General features: G+C 41.5%; 1 long non-coding RNA gene across 1 annotated transcript; it reads left to right on the top strand.

The window, feature by feature from the left end:
* The first annotated feature begins 6,044 nt into the window (after nucleotides 1-6,044).
* On the top strand, nucleotides 6,045-8,618 carry LOC129635349 (uncharacterized). The gene is made up of 3 exons (XR_008706244.1): nucleotides 6,045-6,148; nucleotides 6,653-6,733; nucleotides 8,173-8,618. It is a non-coding gene; the product is annotated as an uncharacterized LOC129635349 (long non-coding RNA).
* Nucleotides 8,619-11,007: the final 2,389 nt, after the last annotated feature.

The following is an 11,007-nucleotide window of genomic DNA, read 5'->3' as shown; positions in this document are numbered from 1 at the left end:
ATTTCTTGTAGAAGGAAAAGAAAGTTCAAGGGGAAGGGGTGCCTGTCTCTTGTAGCAAAAAGTGGAGAGAGAAAAGTACTTGTCTGAGATTGCTTCCCTGTGCCCTCCTGCTTCAATGTCCCCCGGCTCTGCAGCAGATGGCACTGGCAGCTTCCTCCCCACTCTGGTTTCCCACTGGCGTAGCTTACGGGCAGCCCCTGCGGAAAATCAGGGGCAGGAAGTGGGCAGGGGAGGGTGTGGGCTCCTCTTACCTCTGCATTGCCAGGTCATTCTGGGCTGGCTGCAAGGCTCTTCAAAAAGCCAGAGTGTTTCATAGGTTTGGATAATAGTTCTTTCTGTTTGCTGTTTCAGTCCCGAGGATGACAGTGGTTACCAATACTGCGTGTGGATGATTTTCCTAAACCCCCCTCACACCTTTATAAACACAGCTGATCCTTGAATAACACAATTTGAGCTGCACGGGCCCATTTACATACAGATTATTTTCAGTACTAAATACTACAATCTATACGGTCTGCAGTGGGTTGACTCCAAGGATACCAGGGAATTAAGCATAGTGAGTTATACTGAGGTTTTGACTATGTGGAGGGTTGGCACCCCCAGCTCCTGTGATGGGGGGTCAACCATACTGTACTCTCCTAACTCTCCTTAAATTTTCATGTAGATTCATATATATGCATTTAATATACTATATTTTGTTCCTCTTTCTGACTTACTTCACCCTGTATGACATGGCCTAGATTCAACTACATCACTACAATAGACTCAATTTCATTCCTTTTTATGCCTGAGTAATATTCCATTGTGTATATGTACCACTTCTTTATCCATTCATCAGTTGATGGACATCTAAGTTGCTTCTATGTTCTGGGCTATTGCAAACAGTGCTGATATGAACATTTGGGTACACGTGGAATCTAGAAAATGGTACTGCTGAACCTACTTGTGGGGCAGGGATAGAGACGCAGGCCACAGGGAATGGACTTGTGGACACAGATTGGGAAGGAGAGGGTGGGAGGAACTGAGAGAACAGCAGTGACATTTATACATCATCACTGTACAATAGCTAGCCAGGTGGAAGCTGCTGTACAGCACAGAGAGCTCAGCTCAGTGCTCGGTGATGACATAGATGGGTGGAATGAAAGGGTGGGAGGGAGGTGCAAGACAAGGGGAATATACGTATACATATGGCTGATCCATGTTGCTGTACAGCAGAAACTAACACGACATTGTAAGGCAATTATATTCCAATAAATAAAAACTGTCAGATAGAGTGTTCTCTGCATTTCTGCTGGTACTTGCCCAATGAAAATGGAAAACAAACAAAAAATCAAAGCCTATATTCTGATAAACTTAAGGTGTTTATTTTAGAGGGTGGAGTGGGGAGGAAGACAAGTTGGTTTCTTGAGAGCTGCATCTTTGGAACCCTGAGTCTTCATACACTGTAACATTTGCCTCATTAAAACTGCCTTTGATGGTCTTTTTTCTGAAATCTATTGGTACAAAAAATTTTTTAAGAAATAACATTATTCCAGGCCCGATAGCCAGTGGCATTTATGAATTTTAATATTTTGAAAGCTAGAGTTTTACTTCTAGAGACAGAGAAAGGCATAAATCCATTGGTTCTCTTAACTAATGATATAAGAAAAGAGGAGGCAGGAAAAATGTTTCATTGATCACCACTGCATTGAAATTGTTTTTATGAACCTATTTTCAAGGAACTAGTGAACAAGTCCATTTTCGTGGGGCTCGAATGAGAAAAGATGCCAGGAGTTTTAAAAAAGAAAAGTGTTTTTCTCCTTTCAAGTAAAGAAAATTAATATTAAGGGATTTCAAATGACTGTCTGCAAGCATTGTGACCAGATACGTAGTTTCATCATGTTCTTTGGTTTTAAAGTGAGTTACTTCTGCAGCGAAGGTAAGGATGTATTATTCTCCTTCACCGTGACATTTACTCCCAGGCTGTTTATGCCAATGTGGCTGCTGAGAAAGTCAGTGCTTTTTCTTGTTCTTTCTTTTTTCATTCTCTTTCCATTTTAAAGGCATACATGTGAGTCATCTGACCCAGGTTGCTCACGAACTATACAGCATATGGTTGGGGTAAAGAACGTCGTCTTTTGTTCAACAGTTTTTTTATTTCTTTCCAGTCTTTTGCTTCTCTGGTCCTCAAATAAGGCTAATTACAAAGGGGAAAAAAAAAAAAAAAGTGGGACTGTTGGAGAGGGAGGCTTTAAAACCATTCCTTTTGCAGCAAGGAACAAAAGAGAGTACCAAGGGCATGGCTAGGCCTCAACAAAAAAGAAAAGAGAAAAATCACCTAATGAGGATGTCGAGATAAGTGCTTGTGAAGAAAACTGGCAAAAAAGAGCTTTTAGTCTAAAATCCATAAATAAGTGTGCATCAGATGGGTACTAGAACATTTTTAACAAGACAGGCCATGAAAACTCTATCCCTCTATGCAAGAGCTGCACGCCTGACAAAAATCTCCTTTCTTTACAAGACATTTTTTCTTTCAAATATTAATTTAAAAAGAAATACTTGAAAATTAAGATGTTTTATTCATGTCTCTGAATCCATTATAGAGTGGGTACCACATAAAGAATTGTTTTTGAGATATAATTATCAATGCTGCTGGCTTCTTAGAGGTCAAAGGTTTTGCATGAATATATGAAGTTGCTCATGAAGAAAAGCTGAACAGAGGATATGTTGACCTTGGAGACTTTCGTAGCATTTTCACTGTTCAAATGGAAGAAGCAGTAGATAGAGTTGAAGTTGTTAACTCTATACAGCTCTTCTGTCTTTTCTGATATGTTTGAGCGTTGCCTCCTCTCCTGAAATTGGGAGACTCGTTTTGCTGTATTGGAAGCAATGATGATTCAGACATACAGAAAATGACCTGCCTGCCTTTGGTTGTTCCCTCAGCCAGTGCAAGAATCTTTTCTAAATCAGTGGTTTACCTGGGCAGAAGCACCCCGGCTCTGAGATCAAGCAGATTCGTATTCAAACGATGCCGTTACTGTCCTCCCTCTGTATCTGCAGGACCCTTGTGGATACCCAAATTAGTGGACGTTCAGGTCCCTCATATAAAATGGCTCACTGAACTCTGCCTTCTGTGCCCGTAGGTTCTATACTCCCAGATTCTGCATTTGCAAGTATGGAGTGCCAACTACATTTACTATCAGTATTGGCCAGATTACTTTTGTAGGCTCACTTATCTCATTTATGAAACTGGAGATAAAAAATGTGCCTATCTGAAATATTTATTGTGAAATTCAAATGAGAAGATATTTGCAAAGTGATTAGCATACTGCTTTGGTGCATAGAAAACAACCCAGTAAATGGTCGCTCAGTAGTATCCGACTCTTTGTGACCCCATGGACTATACAGTCCATGGAATTCTCCAGGCCAGAATACTGGAGTGGGCAGCTATTCGCTTCTCCAGGATATCTTCCCAACCCAAGAATTGAACCCAGGTCTCCCACATTGCAGGCAGATTCTTTCCCAGCTGAGCCATGAGGGAAGCCCAAGAATACTGGAGTGGATAGCCTATCCCTTCTCCAGGGGATCTTCCCAACCCAGGAATCGAACCAGAGAGAGTCTCCAGGACTGCAGGTGATTATTTACCAACTGAGCGACCAGGGAAGCCCTAATAAATGCTAACTATCTTTATAATTGTAATCTCATTGCAATCCTGAGAACCTGTACTGTCCTAAACAGTGGTTCAGAACCCTTCCAGACTCAGTGCCACAAAGATGAGTATCAGGCTTCTGATACTCATAGGTTACCAAAAAAAAAAACAAAAAAACAAAAAAAACCCAAGAAACCCTACCTATAAATAAAGGAGAGAGAAAAGGAAAGTAGTTTATAATGAAAGAGCCACATGTTCACTCAAATTAGAATCCATACCAGTTTGAGAGCTACAAAATCGACTGTCTGGTATTGAAACACCAGAACCAACTTTGCTGTTAGGAGCACGATATTTCAAAATGGAGAACATGTCTTTGTAAAATTATGAACAAAACCAAAGGCAATCTTCCATGGATTTACATGATAGATACATTTCTGGAAAGGTCAGTGAATCTAAAAGTTGTGCTAAATATACTTTGTGTTAATGTGAAAAGCAAAGTTAGGTTTTCATCATTTTAGCTTTCATCATTAAGGCTGACAAGTGACATAACTGAGTGGAATGCAAACTAAGAAGGGACATCCAAGAAATAACTGCATACTTGTGTTACCGAAAGTGGGTCTGGCTGCTTACCACTCAGAAGTCAATAAAGAAGCAAGGATGGTGGAAAGGAAAGTTAGATTTATTTCAGAGGCTGGTGGACTTCTGTCCAAAGGCTGAACCTCCAACCACTGATGATCAGTGACCAAGAGCTTTTCTAGGCAGAGGGAGGGGGCTACATGCAGAGCACGGTCAGCTCTGAAATGTGCTTCAGCCATAAACATAAAACCAGCAGTGATACACATTATAAGTAGTTATACTCTGACAACTTCACTAGATAATTTCTTTATCCTAAACACTGGAGTCAAAAGGAAAACAATAAAATCTTTTCATTAGAGTTAAAAAAATTTTTTTTACCAATTTTTTTTTTCTGAGATGACTCAGGGGCCCTCTGGAAAACTCAAAGTTAGCTAGAGAAACAAACTTACAATCTTATCAAAAGCAGCTCTATATTCCAGGAGAACTTTTGTTCTCTTAACAGAGAGAGAAAACAAAATTGTCTTGCATCATTTCTCTGTTAATAACAAAATCCATTTACTTACCTAATTAAAGTCAATCTAATCTTAATTCTGACAATGCAAAGAATTTTTTCTTAAAGTTCCTTTTCCACAAATATTTTATCACTTTGGATCCATATTAATTTATCCCTTATTTTCCTATACATAAGCAACCAGCCCCAGGACAAAATTATTCTTTATTTTTTTCTCAACAAAAATCTCTAGTCTTTATAACTTCTCTTGCTGGCAGCACATATCCTACTTCCTGTACACAGTGAAATGCTTCCCTTGTCATTTTTACATATTACAATTTTTAACCCTTGAAAACCTTAACAAAACCAAGAAACAAGTAATTGAATGGTTATACCAGAACTTTCTGACTGGCAAACTTAAGAATGTATTTCATAAACTCTAAGAAATATATTTTTTCATAATACAATGTCTCTTTTATGGTACAAGATGTGTGTTTAATAAACCTAGCCTTCTTTCCTCTTTTTTGTTTTCTTGGCTTGTAGTTTTACTTATTAACCCAAAGCTGAAGTCTCCACAAAGTGGGTTGTCTGCATCTTAAGGACATGATAAGAGTTAACTTCAAGCTTTCTCTTAGTCATGTTTCTGTTCTCTCAGGGTCAGAATTCTGAAAGCAACATTTTATCAACCTAACTTTCTTTAATTGCATATGCATAGAGAATCAGTTTTGGAGTTTTGAAAGTTTCATCTTAGCCAATTTTCTCCAGAGCCTAAATAATACATGGGCAAAAAGTCATCTTTCTTTTCTTTAGTCATGGTTTCATAGCTTAATTTTTTCTGAGTTGAACCTGAATTCCTCATTTTACAAAAAGCAGCAAGAATACCAATCCCACAAATGGAATACACACTCACACACCAGAAGACAGAACTGTCACAAACCCTCCAGAGGAGGACCCATATGGAGTCCCAGACAAACACTAGTCAACACAAATGAACCTCGATCGCAGACACACGTCAGAACCAACTGGCAAAAATGCCCAAACAGCACACTTGGTGCTCAGAAGAGAAGTTGGCCGGATGCACACTGGTGGACTTACTGTCCACTCGTCCAGGGGCGTCTTTCCACTCCACCAAGGAAAGAATACCTTGGCCACCAGGGCTGAGCAGGGGAGAAACAGGGAGGAACCCAGAAACAAAGCTTTGGCAGCTGCTAGGAACGGCCCTGAAGTCCACCCCTGCGGCCAGGAAGCCAGGAGCAATAGGCTTCTCGCAGGCTTCCCAGGTGTCATCATGGCGGGGGCTCCACTTGGGAAAGCCTCCGGAACCAGATACCGCGAGAAACGCAGCTTCATGTTGACGCCAAAATCTGCTGTTGAAAGTGGGTCCAGGTGACCACAGCTCAAAAGCCAACAAAGAGGCAAGACTGGTGGAAAGGAAAGTTTGCTTGTTTTCAAAGGTTGGTAACCAAGGGGTGGGAGGACACCTGTCCAAAGGCCAACTCCTTCCTCCCCCTGCTGACAAGCAGTGGGCAAGAGCTTCTATAGGTGGAGGGAGGGGTGGCATGCAGACAGCGCAGTAAGCTCCGCAGTCTTGGTGAAACTGGTCATCAGGTATCTGCCCAGTGTCATTCTGATTATTTTCAGTACAGTTCATCTTCAGTTCCAAGGCCAGTTTGCTCCCATTTCTTTGAGGCCAGTTCTCAGAATTGTGGGAGCTTATGTATCCGCTACAGTCTGATCATCATGTAGTTAATTTCTTCCACCTGGTGAAGGTTTTAGTCTCTATAAGACAGATCACAGGATATGGCTCAGAATATTATCTGTAGCCTTTGAAAAAGAACTAATAAATGTCCTTCACTATGCGTAATGACTAAACTATTACTATTTAGTCTTATTGGGACTGTTTTTCTTTGCTTCTGCATTTTCTCACCTCTCTGACTAAATTTATTCTTTGGCCAAAGATTTTCTACGTACGAAAGACTGGCGAAGGACATGGCGGGGAAGGACCATAGAGTCCTGCTCTGTATCAGTTTCTCTTCTGGGTATGTATCTGGAAAAGATGAAGAGCTCTAATCTGAAAAGATACGTGTTGTTCACAGCAGCACTAGGCACAATAGCCAAGACATGGGAACGACATAAATGCCCATCAACAAACAACTGGCTTAAGAAGATGTGCTGTGTGTGTGTACACACATCTTCTTAAGTGTATATGTATATACACACTCAATGGAATGCTATTCAGCCATAAAAGAATGAAATAATGCCATTTGCAGCAACATAGATGAGCCTAGGCATATTATACTGAGTGAGGTAAGTCAGACACAGAAAGACAAATCTCATATGATATAACCTGTATGTGGAATATTAAAAAAAAATACAAATGAATCTACATACAAAGTAGAAACAGACTCACATAGAAAACAAACTTATGGTTACCAAAGAGGAAAGGGAGGAGTGGAGGATAAATTAGGAATTTAGGATTGACAGATACACTCTACTATACATACAGTAGATAACTAATAAGGATTTTTACTGTAGAGCATAGGGACTATATTCCATATTTTATCATATCTTGTAATAATCTGAAATATATATATGTATATACATGACTGAATCACTATGTTGTATACCTGAAACTAGAACAATATTGTAAATTTGTGTTTACAACTATACTCCAATTTTTAAAAGTTGTATTGCTGAAAATCAAAACCAAAAAACCTGAATCTGGTGACTTTTAACAGCAGAGGCATATTCCTTGCTCATCCTTGTCATCACAGTTCAGCCAGGTTCTCTGCTTCTAATCTGGTTTGATACCCATCATTCCAAAAATCGCTGGGTTCACAGCAGAGGGACTGGAGCTCGGAGGCCTTGCACAGTAGTTTAATGCTCTAGCCTAGAAGTGACACAAGTTACTTTCACTCATTGGTGACACCCCTGCCCAACCAGAGGAAGTCAAGCCATTGTGCAGAAGACTACAGATTGGAAGTGAAGTGAAGTGAAATGAGGCCGCTCAGTCATGTCTGACTCTTTGTGACCCCATGGACTGTAACCTACCAGGCTCCTCTGTCCATGGGATTTTCCAGGCAAGAATACTGGAGTAGGTTGCCATTTCCTTCTCCAGACAGATTGGAACTATTGGATAAACAGCAGCAAAGATTACCGAGGTAGACTGAATAATGGCCCCGAAGATACAAGGTCCTAATACTTAGAACCTGTGAAAGTCACCTTATTGGAAAAGAACCTTTGCAGATGGGATTAAGCTGAGGAGCCTGAGATAGATCCTAAATGACATAAAAAGTATTCAAATAAGATGGAGAAGTTGTGATATTGTAATTTATTATAGGAAATATATATTTTATCTTAATTCTGTTCCTGGCTCAGAGCTCCCAAATCTCTTCGAATTTCTTGTGATGAGAGCTATCAAGGTGTCTTTTGTTGTGTTAATGAGTGACTTAATAAGCCTCTGGGCTCCTCCCCACAGACCTGACTGGTGTGTCTCTTCTATCTGTCTGTTCCTGAGCTCTGCTCCTGCTGCTGCTGCTAAGTTGCTTCAGTTGTGTCCGACTCTGTGCGACCCCATAGACAGCAGCCCACCAGGCTCCTCCATCCCTGGGATTCTCCAGGCAAGAATACTGGAGTGGGTTGCCATTTCCTTCTCCAATGCATGAAAGTGAAAAGTGAAAGTGAAGTTGCTCAGTCGTGTCCGACTCTTCGCCACCCCATGGACTGCAGCGTACCAGGCTCCTCCATCCGTGGGATTTTCCAGGCAAGAGTACTGGAGTGGGGTACCATTGCCTTCTCCATTCCTGAGCTCTATCTTTCCACAATAAATGGGTGATCCAGTAAGTACAATGTTTCTTTGAATTTTGTGAGCTGCTCTAGCAAGTTAATCAGACCCAAGGAGGGGCTTCATCAGAAGTGCCAGTGGCAACTTGGACTTGCAGTTAGCACGACTTTGGGGGAGGGGGAGAACAGCCATCCTGCAGGACTGGCCCTTGACCTGTAGTATCTAACACACTTTCCAGAGAGATGGTGTCAGAGTTGAGTTCAATTACAGGACACCCTGGTGACAGAGAGGTGCTTGACAGTGTGGAATAAAAACACACATTGGAATCAGTGTGGAAATCTTAGAGACCGAGGGAGATTGGACACACAGAAGAGCAAGAGGCAGTGTGACCTTGGAGGCAGAGTGGAGGGATGTGGCCACAAGCCAAGGATCCTGGTGTTCACTGGGAGCAATTCTCCCCTGAGCCTCCAGAGGGAGCACTTCCCCGCTGGCACCTTGGTGTCTGCCCAGGGATACTGTTTTGGATTTCTGGCCTCCAGAACCGGGGGGAATAAATCCCTGTTGTTCTGCACCACCAGGTTTGTAGTAATCTCTTACAGCTGCCCTGGGAAACAAATAGAACGAAAGTATGGGGTACGTACTGTACATGTGTTTAAGACTCACTTGGGGACAGCTAAACCAGTCTCCTGAATAGTCACATGACCATGACCACATTAAAAGCAAGCCAAGATGCTAAGCTGCTAAACACAGAGGCATCAGGAGAGACACATGGACTCAGGGACTCACAGGACTGAAAGAATCACAGTGGCATTCTGCAGCAGCTGGCACTGCACTATCCTCAAGACCTTGGAAAATTCTCATTACAAGTTATAGTGTTAAGTTTGGAAACAACCGAAATTTTCAATGACAGATAAACAGATAAAGAAGATGTGGTACATATTAATATATACAATGGAATATTACTCAGCCATAAAAGGAACAAAACTGGGTCATTTGTAGAGATGTGGGTGGACCTAGAGTCTGTCATACAGAATGAAATTAAGTCAGAAAGAGAAAAATAAATATATATTAACAAATATATGTGGAATCTAGAAAAACGGTACAGATGAGCCTATATATAGGACAGGACTAGAGACGCAGACATAGAGAATGGACATGTGGATCTGAGCTGGGGGAGGGGGAAGAGGAGGGTGGGATGAATTAGGAGCTTGAGATTGACATATATTCACTACCATACGTAAAATAGGTAGTGGGGAGCTGTTTTATAGCACAAGGAGCTCAGCTTGGTGCTCTGTGATGACCTAGGGGGTGGGATGCAGCAGTAGGGGGAGGAAGGTCCAAGAGGGAGGGAATATATGTATATATATAGCTGATTCACTTTTTGTACAGGAGAAGCTAACACATTGTAAAGCAATTGTGTGTGTATTAGTCGCTCAGTCATGTCTGACTCTTTGTGACCCCATGGACTGTACCCAGTCAGGCTCCTCTGTCCATGGAATTCTCCAGGCAAGAATACTGGAGTGGGTTGCCATTCCCTTCTCCAGGAGATCTTCCTACCCAGGGATTGAAACTGGGTCTCCTGAATTGCAGGCAGATTCTTTATCTTCTAGGCCATTTATCTTTATAGGGAAGCCCTGTAAAGCAGTTATACTCCAGTAATTAAAAAAAAAAAAAACAGAAAGAAGTTTATCTGTGGATAACCTTTCAAAAAAAAAAATACTATGGTCCAGGGGAATGCAGATGCATGCAAGAAACTGGCCCAAAACTGGCAAGAAGAGAACAGCAATAGATGAGTCTCTGGTCTGTGGTCTGGGAGAAAGTCGACTGACTGACAACCAAGATCTCTGGAGGGTCTGGGTGCTTCTCAGGTGTTGCTGGTGGAAGGAAATCTAGTTGGCACCTGGATTCCTGAGGTCAAACAGAGGGAGACACAAACCACCATGACCTGGCATTTAAAGGACATGTGACAAGAGAACAAATTTTAAGATCACGGTCCTTACAAAGCTTGGAAAAACATACAACACTATGATCTCATTATACTAACAGAGAGACCTAGGCTCACAGGAGTCAGAGTCTCAGTTTCTCTGTCTTTACAGTCAGTAAGGTAGACAAGATCATATTAAGGTTCTCTTGGTGGAGGGAACCAAGCAGGGAGCGGGGAAGCAGGGTGGACAGTGAAGGAGTGTTTGCTGCAAATTTTGCTGCATGCAGACCATCATTCAATACCTGCTTCTTCTTCTTCTTTTTTTTTTAATCCAGGCTTCTAGGGTTTTGTTTTGTTTTTTAAAGTCTTGTATTGAATTTGTTCCAATATTGTTTTATTTTGGTTTTTTGGCTGCAAGGCATGTGAGTCTTGGTTTCCCGATCAGGGATTGAACCACTGGACCACCAGGGGAGTCCCCAATACCTGCTTTCCTGTAAAACTTTAAGGTTGAGAATTACTGCCTTGTTGCTAAAATGTAGTATTTATTGCTGAGGCTTTTGTTGCCTGTTGTTTCTGCCTTCTGACAAACCTGCTTTGGGAATTGG

This window comes from Bubalus kerabau, chromosome 20 (assembly GCF_029407905.1).
Source record: "Bubalus kerabau isolate K-KA32 ecotype Philippines breed swamp buffalo chromosome 20, PCC_UOA_SB_1v2, whole genome shotgun sequence".
NCBI classification, from domain to species: domain Eukaryota; kingdom Metazoa; phylum Chordata; class Mammalia; order Artiodactyla; family Bovidae; genus Bubalus; species Bubalus kerabau.
This window is presented reverse-complemented; position numbering and strand designations above follow the sequence as displayed.